The 16,504-nt window shown below is 41.6% G+C and overlaps 1 protein-coding gene across 6 annotated transcripts in view; it reads left to right on the plus strand.

Annotated features, from left to right (window-relative positions):
* LOC110535304 (LIM zinc-binding domain-containing Nebulette) overlaps nucleotides 1-16,504 on the plus strand; it is a 77,847-nt gene that overhangs the window by 45,039 nt on the left and 16,304 nt on the right. For 3 of the 6 annotated variants that reach the window (XR_016484379.1, XM_090189464.1, XM_090189466.1), the window contains 8 exons: nucleotides 669-770; nucleotides 2,023-2,133; nucleotides 2,572-2,682; nucleotides 2,891-2,997; nucleotides 4,776-4,886; nucleotides 6,974-7,065; nucleotides 8,919-9,029; nucleotides 14,890-14,988. The exons of 1 other annotated variant lie outside the window; for it this stretch is intronic. The gene's annotated coding sequence lies outside the window, so the exon portion shown is untranslated. Of the gene's footprint in view, nucleotides 1-668; nucleotides 771-2,022; nucleotides 2,134-2,571; nucleotides 2,683-2,883; nucleotides 2,998-4,775; nucleotides 4,887-6,973; nucleotides 7,066-8,918; nucleotides 9,030-14,889; nucleotides 14,989-16,504 lie in introns of those variants that run through there. 2 more of the 6 variants (XM_090189465.1, XM_090189467.1) reach the window with 2 other exon arrangements.

Genomic DNA, 16,504 nt, shown 5'->3' on the forward strand with positions numbered 1-16,504 from the left:
TTTTGTCCCCTTTATGCTATAGCTACAATATACACTGTAACACAATCGGTACAGTCTGACAATGTGCCAAGTAGACCCATACGCTTAAATTACTGTATTCTTTAATAATTAGCTCTTAGTGCGCGGTCACCTATAGAAATGGCCTTATTAGTAATTTGTCATTACCTAATTAGCTTGCGATAAGCTTATCTGGAACCATTATGAAGCCAGACATATCAGCTGACACACTCCAGGTGTTTAACTGTTTGCAGACTGTAGCTACACTATGTGCTTTGTTCTTCTGTCAGGCCTCGGCTGCTTAAGCCCGCCTTGCACAAAACCTGTCTTTGCCAGTAGGTGCAGTGTTCTGGTAAGTGACGTAAGTAAGATTTATCCTCTTGTGTTCTCTGATACATACACCTTGTTGTTATTGTGGGAGGTTGTGGCTGGTTTCACTGCAGTGTCCAGTAATGGATCGTAGCCACCTGTAAAGGGTTAGGAGAAAAGCAGCCTTTATTCAGGCCTGTGTAGATATCTCTTATGTTGAAAACAATATGGTTATATTGACCAGTATTTTACTGTTTGTCATGGCACCATGTTATTAAAATAATAAAGTTGTCCATCGAATTAGGTGGGTGGTGGTGAGCCTAAGAAAGACAAAATAACAACTCTCTCCTGCTATCCTGTAGGTGAAGTACAAGGAGGTTTATGAGAAATCCAAAGGCCCAGAACCTTTCATCCCTGATGTAGAGTTGCAGCATTCCAAGAACATCCGCGCTTTCATCTCTGAGGTGAGTTGGCATAATTCTCTATTGTCTCTGTCTCTCTCGCTCTCCCCTCTTCCTGGCACATTGTCACCTTGGCAAGCAACATACACAATACATTCCTCAGCATAACAAAGGTACAGTCGTCCTTCTGAACTGAGCTGCAGTACAGGAATGAAACTGCTCAGGGATGTCACCATGAGGCCGATGGTGATTTTGAAACAGCTACAGAGTTCAATGGCTGTGATGGGAGAAAAACTGAGGATGGATCAACAACATTGTAGTTACTCCACAATACTAACCTAAATGACAGTGGAATAAAAATATTCCAAAACAAATCCAACACAACACATCACTGAGTAACTGCCTCCTTATTTTCATGCATGGTGGTGACTGCATCATGGAATGGGTATGCTTGTCATCGGCAAGGACTGTGGAGTTTCCAGGATAAAAAGAAACGCGATGGAGCTAAGTACAGGAAAAATCCTAGAGGAAAACCTGCTTCAGTCTGCTTTACACCAGACACTGGGTGGGGAATTCACCTTTCAGCAGGACAAAAACCTACAACACAAGGCCAAATCTACACTGGAGTTGTTTACCAAGAAGACAGTGAATGTTCCTCAGTGGCCAAGTCACAGTTTTGACTTAAATCTGCTTGAATATCCATGGTAACACTTGAAAATGGCTGTCTAGCCATGATCCCCAACACCTTGACAGAGCTTGAAGCATTCTGAAAAGAATAATGGCAAATATTGCATAATCCAGGTGTGGGGAGCTCTTGAGACGTACCCAAGTAATTTCTAACATGTATTGATTCAGGGGGGTGAATACTTATCTAATCAAGGTATATCAAGGTATAATTCATTTGTAAGAAATGTTAGAATGTTTTTGACATTTTGACATTACAGATTATTTTGTGTAGATCGTTGACAAAAAATGACAATCCCAATTTTGTAACAAAATACTTATGATACCCACTGTAATTCAGAGGAAACGCTTCGTTACTGACAAATACATTACATCAGTATTAAACGTCAGTGTACCTGTCCATCTAATGGAATAAAGCCTGAGCTTTCTAAAATGAAGCAAATCTCTGCCTGTGTTATCTGACTGATCCAAAGCTTTTTTACCATGAATTAGTCCACTGTCAGAAGTTTATTTGGGTATGACTTATTTTTGGATTTCTCTTTCTGTTGTTGTGCAGCACTCCTCCTATTCTCCTTTGTTTGCTGAACAACAGAGGACGACCTCAACTCACATCCATTTCTTTGCTTTACAGTTCAAGTACAAAGGTGAGAAAGTCTCCTCTGGTTCGGCTTACTCTCAACTCCCTGAGACGATGGAGACAGAGACAGAGAGAGCTCAAGCGCTCACAGAGACGCAGAGCAAGGTGAGCGCAAATTTTCCTCATTGACATGAATATTAATGCTAATGGAAACATTGCAAGTTTTAAATGACTAGTTATAAAATCTTTATGAATATATGACAGTATCCCCAAACACGCCAGACACGACTTCATGGTGTCATTTTTGGTTGTATAATTAAGCAATAAGGACCGAGGAGGTGTAGTATATGGCAAATATAGCACAGCTAAGGCCTGTTCTTAGGCACGACGCGATGCGGAGTGCCTGGACACAGTCCTTAGCCGTGGTATTTTGGCCATATAACACAAACCCCCGAGCAGCCTTATTGCTATTATAAACGTGGTACATGGTCTGATATACCATGGCTTTTAGCCAATCAGAATTCAGGGCTTGAACCACCCAGTTTATAATATTAAGTATCCAAATCCATTATGTATTCATTGTCTTTTCTTCTACCCTCCAAGTACAAAGAGAGCGGGAAGAAAAATATCTCCCATCCGGTCTAGCTGATACCATGGATACCCAATCTGTCAGAAATGTGTCTGAACTGCAAAGTCAGGTGAAAAGAGCAGCAGGTATGCCATTCTCTTTTGGGGGATAGTTCACCCACAGTTCACATAGATTTTCTTACTTTAATGACAATGATAGCGAGACAAGCAGCTTACAGATGTGTACACTATTAAGATGTTTACACCTCTGATACGGACTGAAGTCAGTCGTAGTTTATGTAATTTATCTGTGTTGGTTTGAATCCCTACATTGGTTTCAATAATTGTCTTTCAGACGAAGTACAAGAAGGCAGTGAAGAAGAAGGCAAGGTCTCTTTACTCTGTGATATGAAAGACTCTGGAGACCCAACATGCCAAGCGGTCTCCCAGCTCCAGAGCCAGGTACAATACAGTAGCCCTACAGCACTGACCACCACTCATCACACTTAAAGGACATCTCTATTTCATCAATAGCACCGCTAATGAAATAAGAGCTTGGGCGTGAACCCCAGCTTCTACTTATTTTCTGTAGTCATGCATTGATGTCAACAGCTACTGTACAGCCGTGGCCAAAGGTTTTGAGAATGACACAAATATTAATTTCCACAAAGTTTGCTGCTTCAGTGTCTTTAGATATTTTTGTCAGGCGTTACTATGGAATACTGAAGTATAATTACGAGCATTTCATAAACGTTAAAGGCTTTTATTGACAATTACATGAAGTTGATGCAAAGAGTCAATATTTGCAGTGTTGACCCTTCTTTTTCAAGACCTCTGCAATCCGCCCTGGAATGCTGTCAATTAACTTCTGGGCCGCATCCTGACTGATGGCAGCCCATTCTTGCATAATCAATGCTTGGAGTTTGTCAGAATTTGTGGGGTTTTGTTTGTCTACCCGCCTTTTGAGGATTGACCACAAGTTCTCAATGGGATTGAGGTCTGGGGAGTTTCCTGGCCATGGACCCAAAATATCGATGTTTTGTTCCCCGAGCCACTTAGCCACTTTGGCCTTATGGCAAGGTGCTCCATCATGCTGGAAAAGGCATTGTTTGTCACCAAACCGTTCCTGGATGGTTGGGAGAAGTTGCTCTCGGAGGATGTGTCGGTACCATTCTTTATTCATGGCTGTGTTCTTAGGCAAAATTGTGAGTGAGCCCACTGCCTTGGCTGAGAAGCAACCCCACACATGAATGGTCTCAGAATGCTTTACTGTTGGCATGACACAGGACTGATGGTAGCGCTCACCTTGTCTTCTCCGGACAAGCTTTTTTCCGGATGCCCCAAACAATCAGAAAGGGAATTCATCAGAGAAAATGACTTTACCCCAGTCCTCAGCAGTCCAGCAGTCTGTCCCTGATGTTTTTCTTGGAGAGAAGTGACTTCTTTGCTGCCCTTGACACCAAGCCATCCTCTAAAAGTCTTTGCCTCACTGTGCGTGAAGATGCCTGCTGCCATTCCTGAGTAAGCTCTGTACTGGTGGTGCCCCGATCCCTCAGCTGAATCAACTTTAGGAGACGGTCCTAGTGCTTGCTGTACTTTCTTGGGCACCCTGAAGCCTTCTTCACAAAAATTTAACCGCTCTCCTTGAAGTTCTTGATGATCCGATAAATGGTTGATTTAGGTGCAATCTTACTGGCAGCAATATCCTTGCCTGTGAAGCCCTTTTTGTGCAAAGCAATGATGACGGCATGTGTTTCCTTGCAGGTAACCATGGCTGACAGAGGAAGAACATGAATTCCAAGCACCACCCTCATTTTGAAGCTTCCAGTCTGTTATTCGAACTCAATCAGCATGACAGAGTGATCTCCAGCCTTGTCCTTGTCAACACTTACACCTGTGTTAATGAGAGAATCACTGACATGATGTCAGCTGGTCCTTTTGTGGCAGGGCTGAAATGCAGTGGAAATGTTTTTGGTGGATTCAGTTCATTTGCATGGCAGAGAGGGATTTGGCAATTCATCTGATCACTCTTCATAACATTCTGGAGTATATGCAAATTTCCATCATAAAAACTGAGGCAGCAGACTTTGAAAATGTATATTTGTGTCGTTCTCAAAACTTTGGGCCACGACTGTAGGTTTCCATCCATTTGGTGACAGATTTTCATGTGAATATTTAAAAACTTCCATCGCATTTTCAACTCTACTGTGTGTGGGTGTGGGCGTGGGCGTGGGCGTTAGGCCAAGTACAAGGAGGCAGGGAAGCAGCAGTTCTCCACTCTTCTCTACTCAAAGCTTCCAGAGACTTTGGAGACTCAGCACGCCAAAGATGCCTCCCAGCTACAGAGCGTGGTGAGTCACACACACACACACACACACACACACATACACACACACAGTCAGGATTAACAGGGTCTGTTTTCATATGATGTGTATTCGTAAGGTATTCAGACCCCTTTTCCACATTTTGTTACGTTACAGCTTTATTATAAAATGTATTACAAAAATAATAGGTGCATCCTGTTTCCATTGATCATCCTTGAGATGTTTCTACAATTTGATTGTCCACCTGTGGTAAATTCAATTGATTGGACATGATTTGGAAAGGCACACACCTATCTATAAGGTCCCTCAGTTGACAGTTCATGTCAGAGCAAGAACCAAGCCATGAAGTCAAAGGAATTTTCCCTAGCGCTCCGAGACATGATTGTGTCGGGGCACAGATCTGGGGAAGGGTACCAAAACATTTATGCAGCATTGAAGGTCCCCAAGAACACAGTGGCCTCCATCAGGTTTGGAACCACAAAGACTCTTCCTAGAGCTCGCCGCCCGGCCAAACTGAGCAATCGGGGGAGAAGGCCTTAGTCAGGGAACCCGATGGTCACTCTGACAGAGCTCTAGAATTCATCTGTGGTGATGGGAAAACCTTTCAGAAGGACAACCATCTCTGCAGCACTCCACCAATCTGGCCTTTATGGTAGAGTGTGCAGACATAAGCCACGCCTCAGTAAAAGGTACACGACAGACCGCCTAGTTTGCCAAAAGGCACCTAAAGACTCTCAGACCATGAGAAACAAGATTCTCTGGACCAAGATTGAACTCTTTGGCCTGAATGCCAAATGTCATGTCTGGAGGAAACCTGGCACCATCCCTATGGTGAAGCATGGTGGTGGCAGCGTCATGCTTTGGGGATGTTTTTCAGCGTCAGGGACTCATAGACTAGTCAGGATCGAGGGAAAGATGAACGGAGCAAAGTACAGAGAGATCCTTGATGAAAACCTGCTCCAGAGCGCTCAGGACCTCAGACTGGGGCGAAGGTTCACCTTCCAATAGGACAGCAACCCTAAGCATACAGCCAAGACAACGCAGGAGTGGCTTCGGGACAAGTCTCTGAATGTCCTTGAGTGGCCCAGTCTGATCCCGGACTTGAACCCGATCTCTGGAGAGACCTGAAAATAGCTGTACAGCAACGCTCCCCATCCAACCTGACAGGGCTTGAGAGGATCTGCAAAGAAGAATGTGAGAAACTCCCCAAAAACAGGTGTGCCAAGCTTGTAGTATCATACCCAAGAAGACTCGAGTCTGTAATCGCTGCCAGAGGTGCTTCAGCAAAGTACTGAGTTAAGGGTCTGAATGTAAATGAGATCAAACGATTTAATCCATTTTAGAATAAGGCTGTAACCTAACAAAATGTGGAAGAAGTCAAGGGGTCTGAATACTTGCTGAAGGCCCTGTACTTTACATGCTACCAGGGCTTTTTTGCATCATGTCTTATTTTGGCTGATGATATGATTTTACAAGACTCAGTACTGCTTAACATTTTTGGACACACTAGTTTTCTTTTGTTCTGTTTTCAGAATAAGTATAAAGAGGGATGCAACAATAAGATTTAAACATCGCTGTATTCTCAACTTCCTGACACAATAGTCTTATTTTCACCATCATGTGATTACATCACCTAAAGGTATAAGTGTAATGTCTTTTTTTTTTACGTCCATCAGAACAAGTATTAAGAAGACGGGAAAAATACTCTTTCCACAAGTGTTTATTCTCAACTATCATTAGAAAACTAATGTAGGTCAGTGTAAGGTCAGTGTAATGTCAGTTTTCATAAGCAGACATCAACTGTCATGACTGTTAATAACATCTATTGTGTCGTGCTTGTGACAATGTTATGTAGCTCATGACGGATGGTCTACGTAAAATGTAACCAACGTTTTCAAGATTTGAATGGGATATTTTCAGGGAAAATGTCACGATGTAGCAGACCTTGGAAACAAAACAAACTTAACTTTGTGTTTTAGAAAAAGTATAAGGAGGCAGTAGAGAAGCGAGACTCTCTCTACAAGTGAAGGCTGCTTAGGGGAGGACGGCTCATAATAATAACTGGAACAGAGCTAATGGAATGGCATTAACCCATGTGTTTGATATAATTCCAGCCATTACCACGAGCCCGTCTTCCCCAATTAAGGTGCCACCAACCTGTGCACTCTATACCACCTTACCCAGCACGCCAAAGAGGCTTCTCTCAGTGAGTTTACTTTTACACATTTACCATAACATATACAGTTTAAGTCGGAGGTTTACATACACTTAGGTTGGAGTCATTATAACTCGTTTTTCAACCACTCCACAAATTTCTTGTTAACAAACTATAGTTTTGGCAAGTCGGTTACGACGTCTACTTTGTGCATGACACAAGTAATTTTTCCAACAATTGTTTACAGACAGATTATTTCTCTTATTATTCACTGTATCACAATTCCAGTGGGTCATAGGTTTACATACACTAAGTTGACTGTGCTTTTAAACAGCTTGGAAAATTATGGCATGGCCTTAGAAGCTTCTGATAGGCTAATTGACATAATTTGTGTCAATTGGGTGTGTACCTGTGGATATATTTCAAGGTCTACCTTCAAACTCAGTGCCTCTTTGCTTCACATCACGGGAAAATCAATTGTAGACTTCCACAAGTCTGGTTCATCCTTGGGAGCAATTTCCAAACACCTGAAGGTACCACGTCCATCTGTACGAACAATAGTACGCAAGTATAAACACCATGGGACCACACAGCCGTCATACCGCTCAGGAAGGAGACGCGTTCTGTCTCCTAGAGATTAACGTACTTTAGTGCGAAAAGTGCAAATCAATCCCAGAACAACAGCAAAGGACCTTGTGAAGATGTTGGAGGAAACAGGTACAAAAGTATCTATATCCAGTAAAACGAGTCCTATATCAACATAACCTGAAAGGCCGCTCAGCAAGGAAGAAGCCACTGCTCCAAAACCTCCATAAAAAAGACAGACTACGGTTTGCAACTGCACATGGGGACTAAGATTGTACTTTTTGGAGAAATGTCCTCTGGTCTGATGAAACAAAAATAGAACTGTTTGGCCATAATGACCATCATTATGTTTGGAGGGAAACGGGGGAGGCTTGCAAGAACACCATCCCAACCTTGAAGCACGGGGGTGGCAGCATCATGTTGTGGGGGTGCTTTGCTGCAGGAGGGACTGGTGCACTTCACAAAATAGAGGACATCATGAGGATTAAAAATTATGTGGTAATATTGAAGCAACATCTCAAGACATGAGTAAGGAAGTTAAAGCTTGGTCGCAAATGGATCTTCCAAATGGACAATGACCCTAAGCATACTTCCAAAGGCAAAATGGCTTAAGGACACCAAAGTCAAGGTATTGGAGTGGCCATCACAAAGCCCTGACCTCAATCCTATACAACATTTGTGGGCAGAACTGAAAAAGCATGTGCAAGCAAGGAGGCTTACAAACCTGACTCAGTTACACCACCTCTGTCAGGAGGAGTGGGCCAAAATTCACCCAACTTATTGTGGGAAGCTTGTGGAAGGCTACATGAAACGTTTGACACAAGTTAAGCAATTTAAAGGAAATGTTACCAAATACTAATTGAGTGTATGTAAACTTCTGACCCACTGGGAATGTGATGACAGAAATTAAAGCTGAAATAAATCATTATCTCTACTATTATTCTGACATTTCACATTCTTAAAATAAAGTGGTGATCCTAACTGACCTAAGACAGGGAATTTTTACTAGGATTAAATGTCAGAAATTGTGATAAACTGAGTTTAAATGTATTTGGCTAAGGTGTATGTAAACTTACGACTTCAACTGTGATTTATATACAATATACTGTGATATGGAGTGTACAAATATGGTTTATGTATAGTTTATTTCACTGATACAGTATTCCATACATTAATATGTTATGCCTCATAGATCTATTCAGCTTATGAGGTAACCTTTAGTATCTTTTAGAATAAATGGATTCCTTTTCCCACTAAGGTGTTGTGCCAACTATGTTTGATGAATGTAATCACCATAGATGATGTTGTTCCTTTTCTAGCTGAAATACAAGCAAGGTGGCTAAAAGGATACCTCCAGTTCTCTGTACTCCCTGCTTCAAGAAACGACAGAGATCCAGATAGACAAAGAGCACTGGGATATTTACAGTGAGGTAAGGCATCATGACAAATTTATGCCACCAAACCTTTTGCAAAAAATGACAGTTTAAAAGTCACATTACCTGGATCCACAGAAATCAAAGAGATGTCCTTTTCAGGTGAAATACACAGAGGACGGTAAAAGAAAAGCTTTCCAGTAACCTTTATTCCTTGCTGCCAGAAACAGCGAACACACAATTTGCCAAGCAGCAATCAGAATTCTGAAGTGAGGTGTTCTGCTCAGATTAATTTAGTTTGACTTCGACCGGTCTACAGTATACCTGTTCCACGCTTTGTCTGTGTCATAAAGTACTCCATCTACTGTATAGCTCAAACAACATCTCATTATGTTGACATCAGTGTGTGTGTGAGCGTGTGCATGTGTGTCAGGACACACGAGGGCGGTATTGAAGCTATGGAACATTTTCTTCTGCAACGTGACCCTAATGAACTACCTTCCAGTGCATGCATTATAACATTGGCTGAAATAGTACTCACACATAACTATTTCATGTTTCTAAATTATTTCTTTATTCAGACGAAGGGTACTGCTATGGGATCTCCCATGGCTCCTAACTATGCTCATTTGTATGTGGATTACATGGAGAAACAGTCTATTTTCAATCCTCTCAAAAATGCTTTCTTGCCTAACATCATTATTTGGAAACGGTATATTGATGATATTTTTGTTCTATAGAGGGGTGATGCAAAACAGCTCCAGGCGTTCCATGCTTTTCTTAACTCCTGTTCTGATCATTTGATGTTTACGATGCAATCTGATACATCAAATCAGTTTTCTTGATCTTCTGATCTTGTGTGAAGATAATGTTCTATACACTGATCTTTACAGGAAGCCTACTGATCATAACAGTTTGTTGAGAGCTGATAGTTGTCACCCACTTCCCTTGAAAAATAGTTTGCCCTACAGCCAATTCTGTCGAATCAAAAGAATTAGCAAAAAACAATCAGATTTCGACAGAAATATGGCTGAGACGCAAAGAAAGTTCAGGGAGAGGGGCTACAAAAATGATCAGATTAATATTGCCATTGAGAAAATTCAAAACAAAACGAGACATGGCCTTTTTCAAGGTCAGTCTCGCAAAAAGACACATTCTTGTGTTCTAACTATCTGCTATTCAAAGTGCTCTGAACAAATTAAGGGAATTGTTCACAAACATTGGCACATTCTAAAATCCGATGATAGTCTCGGTGATGTGTTTTCGGACCTTCCCTTGGTCGTATTCTCGCGGGGCAGAAATCACAGAGACCAATTGGTACACTCTGATTTACCACCCCAAGATATTCCTGAACAACGTCTATTTGCGTCCCTATTGGATGGAAATTACAAATGTAATGGCTGTGCTCATTGCAATGGCACTTATAAATGTAGATCCTTCAAACACCCACAAACAGGGAAATCGATCCCAATCAAAGGTGTTATTACGTGCTCCACTAAGGCAGTTATTTATCTTATAACTTGTCCTTGTGGTAAAAAAATATGTGGTTAAAACAGGGCGCGAATTAAAAGTATGTATCTCAGAGCATCGTAGAACCATTAGGTGTAAAAACTTTACTTATCCAGTTGCGGCGCACTTCTTGGAGGCAGGCCAATCGATTTCGTCTCTGCGTTATTTTGGCAACGAACATGTCACCCTCCCTAGGAGAGGGGGTGACCTTGATAATTTATTGTTAAAACGAGAGGCTGCCTGGATCTTTATCATAAAGACCCTTGTTCCCTTCAATCTCAACGTAGACTTTGATCTGAAGCCATTCTTGTGATTATTGTGACTTTGTAATTGTTTGTTAGCTTGTGTAGTCTAAAAGGAATTTAGGATTGTATGCTATCCATTTGTTGTTTGTATGCTGTTCTTTGTATGCCATTTTAATATTTGATAATTAACCAATGATATTAGGCCACTCTTGGCCATGATTACAGACACCTGTGTCTTTTGACACTACATAAACGATTCATCCCGCAGTGTTTGTGATTATACCCTGGTGAAGACAGCTTGGCTGTCGAAACGTTGGTAATTAAAGTTTTGCATCTGAGCTCCTAGAGTGTGCTGCTCTCTTTTATTTTCAAGGACGTTGGTGGAACCTTAACTAGGGAGAAAGGGCTTGAGGTAATGACTGGAGCAGAATGGTGGAATGGTATCAAATACATTAAACATGGTTTCCATGTGTTTGATGCCATTCCATTTGCTCCGTTCCAGCTGTTATTATGAGCCGTCCTCCCCTCAGCAGCCTCCACTTGTGTGTAGTTATTAATTTAGAATATGTTACTATAAGAATCATTTGTCTCTTTGAATTCACTCATCTTGATTTTCATATTGAAAAAACACTTAATTTTGTGGGGGTTTTTGCAACATTTTTGCAAAATTACAAAAGTGACACGCAGGAACTGTCCATCTGCTTGTACGCACAACTCCCTGAAACCATCCTTACATGTTATGTTTCAACCTTTTCAGCACCCTTTATATAGCATAAGGTATGTCATGACGTTGGCCTGGGGGTAGGTTTATGACAGTCATAAATACCTCTTCCCCCCGGTTTTTCCTCTCTCTACCCTACTGATGTTACATTTGCAAACACCTTGGTTAATCTAGAGATTCTGGGAACATCAGAAGGTGGGGGGAAATGAACTATATTCTGGTAATCCGACCAATTGAACATATGCGGTGGTACTTAATGAATATGATGTCAGTTCGGTTGTCATCTGAGACATTCTCATCAATGATAAGATGACATAAACTCAACAGTGGAAAGTCTACACATCAGAGTTATCGGATTCACATGGAATTGTTATTCAATTTAAATGTTTGAATATGAAATTATTCGTGATGAGATGAAATGTGATTTTAGCTTCTAAAATGTGAGATTTGGGTTTTCATGAGTGAATTAGGCCCGACTCAGTGGCCCGCCCACGTGAAGAGACATTTGTAAACTATGAAACACACCCCGTTTCTCCCTTCCTATATAAAGCCTTGACGACAATATAACCTCCTGTTCCGAGGATGTGAGGACAACGGTCCGATGTCAGAATGGTTCAGATAACAACTACAGAACGAAGCTAACATCAGCGTGAGCTTTGGTTGCGAATGTTATGAACTTTGAACTATAATTCACTACAGAAGTGATACCTCCTAGCCGTTGAGTTAGCAACAGCAGCTGCAAACGAGGGCTAGGAAGGAACAGACAGAGTATCCCGTCTATCACACAATGACGTTATTACAACGTATTCAATTGACAACCAGAGACATTCTTCAAAGGACAAAGGACTCGGTTTGGCAACACGGCCTTCCATCTACCACCAACCTTCCGAAGCGCAGCTCAGAGTAAATATTTATTGCATTTTCCTTTTCCAAATGAGCGGTAATTTAGAATGCATAAAATATTGTATTTACGATAGCATAGCTTCTTCCTTTGGTTCTCAGTCTTCCCGCTCTTTCACTCAAACCCAGCCCCTTTTCTTTTGTGTAACAAGCTGTCATATCTGCTAGGGACGTTTTCCTTTATGACGTAATTTATAATCAAGTTATGATTAATTATGTGTATGTGCAATTCTGTGTGATTAGTTAGGTATTTAATTAATAAATAATTAATCCCAATTTTGTATTGCTGATTCAACTTGTTAGCCAGGGTTCGTGAAGATAACCAAGAATTTACAACTTTCAGATGAGACTGAATTAAGGTGACGATTAATATTGACTGCTATTGATGTAAAATATTACTAGGTCTTTAAGAGTTTATTCAGAAGATAACAGCTCTATAAATCTTATTTTGTGGTTCCCCGACTCTCTAGTTAATTACATTTACATGATTAGCTCAATCAGGTAATATTAATTACGGATCAATTATTTTATAGAATAGCATGTCATATCACTTAATCCGGCATAGCCAAAGACATGACAGGTATTTGCTTGTTAATCATTTTTGTAGCATCTACAGTGAGGGAAAAAAGTATTTGATCCCCTGCTGATTTTGTACGTTTGCCCACTGACAAAGAAATTATCAGTCTATAATTTTAATGGTAGGTTTATTTGAACAGTGAGAGACAGAATAACAACAAAAAAATCCAGAAAAATGCATGTCAAAAATGTTATAAATTGATTTGCATTTTAATGAGGGAAATAAGTATTTGACCCCTCTGCAAAACATGACTTAGTACTTGGTGGCAAAACCCTTCAATCACAAAGGTCAGAAGTTTCTTGTAGTTGGCCACCAGGTTTGCACACATCTCAGGAGGAATTTTGTCTCACTCCTCTTTGCAGCTCTTCTCCAAGTCATTCAGATTTCGAGGCTGACGTTTGGCAACTCGAACCTTCAGCTCCCTCCACAGATTTTCTATGGGATTAAGGTCTGGAGTCTGGATAGGCCACTCCAGGACCTTAATGTGCTTCTTCTTGAGCCAATACTTTGTTGCCGTGGCCATGTGTTTTGGGTCATTGCCATGCTGGAATACCCATCCACTACCCATTTTCAATGCCCTGGCTGAGGGAAGGAGGTTCTCACCCAAGATTTGATGGTACATGGCCCCGTCCATCGTCCCTTTGATGCGGTGAAGTTGTCCTGTCCCCTTAGCAGAAAAACACCCCCAAAGCATAATGTTTCCACCTCTATGTTTGATGGTGGGGATGGTGTTCTTGGGGTCATAGGCAGCATTCCTCCTCCTCCAAACATGGCGAGTTGAGTTGAGTTGATGCCAAAGAGCTCCATTTTGGTCTCACCGGACCACAACACTTTCACCCAGTTGTCCTCTGAATCATTCAGATGTTCATTGGCAAACTTCAGTCCTTCACGGCGCAGTGTGTTACCAATTTTTCTTGGTGACTATGGTCCCAGCTGCCTTGAGATCATTGACAAGATCCTCCCGTGTAGTTCTGGGATGATTCCTCACTGTTCTCATGGTCATTGCAACTCCACGAGGTGAGATCTTGCATGGAGCCCCAGGCCGAGGGAGATTGACAGTTCTTTGTGTTTCTTCCATTTGCGAATTATCGCACCACCTGTTGTCACTGGTCACCAAGCTGCTTGGCGATGGTCTTGTAGTCCATTCCAGCCTTGTGTAGGTCTACTATCTTGTCCCTGACATCCTTGGAGAGCTCTTTGGTCTTGGCCATGGTGGAGAGTTTGGAATCTGATTGATTGATTGCTTCTGTGGACAGGTGTCTTTTATACAGGTAACAAACTGAGATTAGGAGCACTCCCTTTAAGAGTGTGCTCCTAATCTCAGTTTGTTACCTGTATAAAAGACACCTGGGAGCCAGAAATCTTTCTGATTGAGAGGGGTCAAATACTTATTTCCCTCATTAAAATGCAAATCAATTTATAACATTTTTGACATGAGTTTTTCTGGATTTTTGTTGTTGTTATTCTGTCTCTCACTGTTCAAATAAACCTACCATTAAAATTATAGACTGATCATTTCTTTGTCAGTGGGCAAACGTACAAAACCAGCAGGGGATCAAATACTTTTATAGGCATTATAAAGGGTTTATGAAGGCTTCATTAAGCCTTCAAAGTGGTAGTTAGTTTACAGTGGGACAGACAACTTTGCTGGTGGTGTGTAGGAGAGGGTGTGTGTGGGTAGTAACAGTCATAAAACATTCAACACCACCACTACAACAACAGTCCCAGTCCCCAGCTGTGCTCTCTCTCTCTCACACACACACACACACACACACAATCTGCATCATTTAGAGGGAGGCCCATGTACATAATGTAGCAGAGAATAGAGCGAAGTTAGCCTTTTCATATATTGGGGACATGTTTTGATTGTGTGGTCTGTTGTTGATCTCTGTATGTGTCTGAGTGCCTGTGTGCATGCATGTGTGTGCCTGTATACCTTTGCTTACCTTTTTCTCTGTTTCACAGGTGGCCTATAGGAGAAAAACTAAGCATTACATCTACAATGATGTCCTGGGAAGGTTTGATATCGAGCATGCTAATGTGGAATCCAAACTCACTAGCCAGGTAAGATGTCAACTACTGTTGTCTTTTTAAAACCAGGTATTGTACCATTGACTGACTGGAAAATTAGCTTGTCTCCAACCATGAAGGAAATTAAATGAGGAAAGGAGACAAGGGTAGGAGATGATTTACGAGTATTGGGACAAGACCATGCATCTCGATACTGTTCTGGCCTTCCCCTTTAGTCACTGTTAATGGAAAGGAGATTTAAAAAAATATATATATATATTATTTAACTAGGTAGGCTAGTTGAGAACAAGTTCTAATTTGCAACTGCGACCTGGCCAAGATAAAGCATAGCAGTTCGACACATACAACAACACAGAGTTACACATGGAATAAACAAAACATACAGTTAATAATACAGTAGAACAAAAAGTCTATATACAGTGAGTGCAAATGAGGTAAGATAAGTGAGTTAAGGCAATAAATAGGCCATGGTGGCGAAGTGGCGATTACAATATAGCAATTAAACACTGGAATGGTAGATGTGCAGAAGATGAATGTGCAAGTAGAGATACTGGGGTGCAAAGGAGCAAAATAAATAAATAAATACAGTATGTGGATGAGGTAGTTGGATAGGCTGTTTACAGATTGGCTATGTACAGGTGCAGTGATCTGTGAGCTGCTCTGACAGCTGGTGCTTAAAGCTAGTGAGGGAGATGTGAGTCTCCAGCTTCAGAAATGTTTGCAGTTCGTTCCAGTCATTGGCAGTAGAGAACTGTAAGGAAAGGCGGCCAAAGGATAAATTGGCTTTGGGGATGACCAGTGAGATATACCTGCTGGAGCGCGTGCTACGAATGGGCGCTGCTATGGTGACCAGTGAGCTGAGATAAGGCAGGGCTTTACCTAGCAGAGACTTGTAGATGACCTGGAGCCAGTGGGTTTGGTGACGAGAGTGAAGCGAGGGCCAGCCAACGAGAGTGTACAGGTCGCAGTGGTGGGTAGTATATCGGGCTTTGGTGCCAAAACGGATGGCACTGTAATAGACTACATCCAATTTGTTGAGTAGAGTGTTGGAGGCTATTTTATAAATGACATCGCCGAAGTCGAGGATCGGTTGGATGGTCAGTTTTACGAGGGTATGTTTGGCAGCATGAGTGAAGGATGCTTTGTTGCGAAATAGGATGCCGATTCTAGATTTAATTTTGGATTGGAGATGCTTAATGTGAGTCTGGAAGGAGATTTTACAGTCTAACCAGACACCTAGGTATTTGTAGTTATCCACATATTCTAAGTCAGAGCCGTCCAGAGTGGTGATGCTGGAAGGGCGGGCAGGTGAGGGCAGTGATCGTTTGAAAAGCATGCATTTAGTTTTACTAGCATTTAAGAGCAGTTGGAGGCCACGGAAGGAGAGTTGTATGGCATTGAAGCTCGTCTGGAGGTTAGTTAACACAGTGTCCAACAAAGGGCCAGAAGTATACAGACTGGTGTCGTCTGCGTAGAGGTAGATTCAGAGAATCACCAGCAGCAAGAGCGACATCATTGATGTATACAGAGAAGAGAGTCGGCCCTAGAA

The sequence above is a fragment of the Oncorhynchus mykiss genome, chromosome 11 (assembly GCF_057628025.1).
Source record: "Oncorhynchus mykiss isolate SJ-2025 chromosome 11, ASM5762802v1, whole genome shotgun sequence".
Taxonomy (NCBI): Eukaryota; Metazoa; Chordata; class Actinopteri; order Salmoniformes; family Salmonidae; genus Oncorhynchus; species Oncorhynchus mykiss.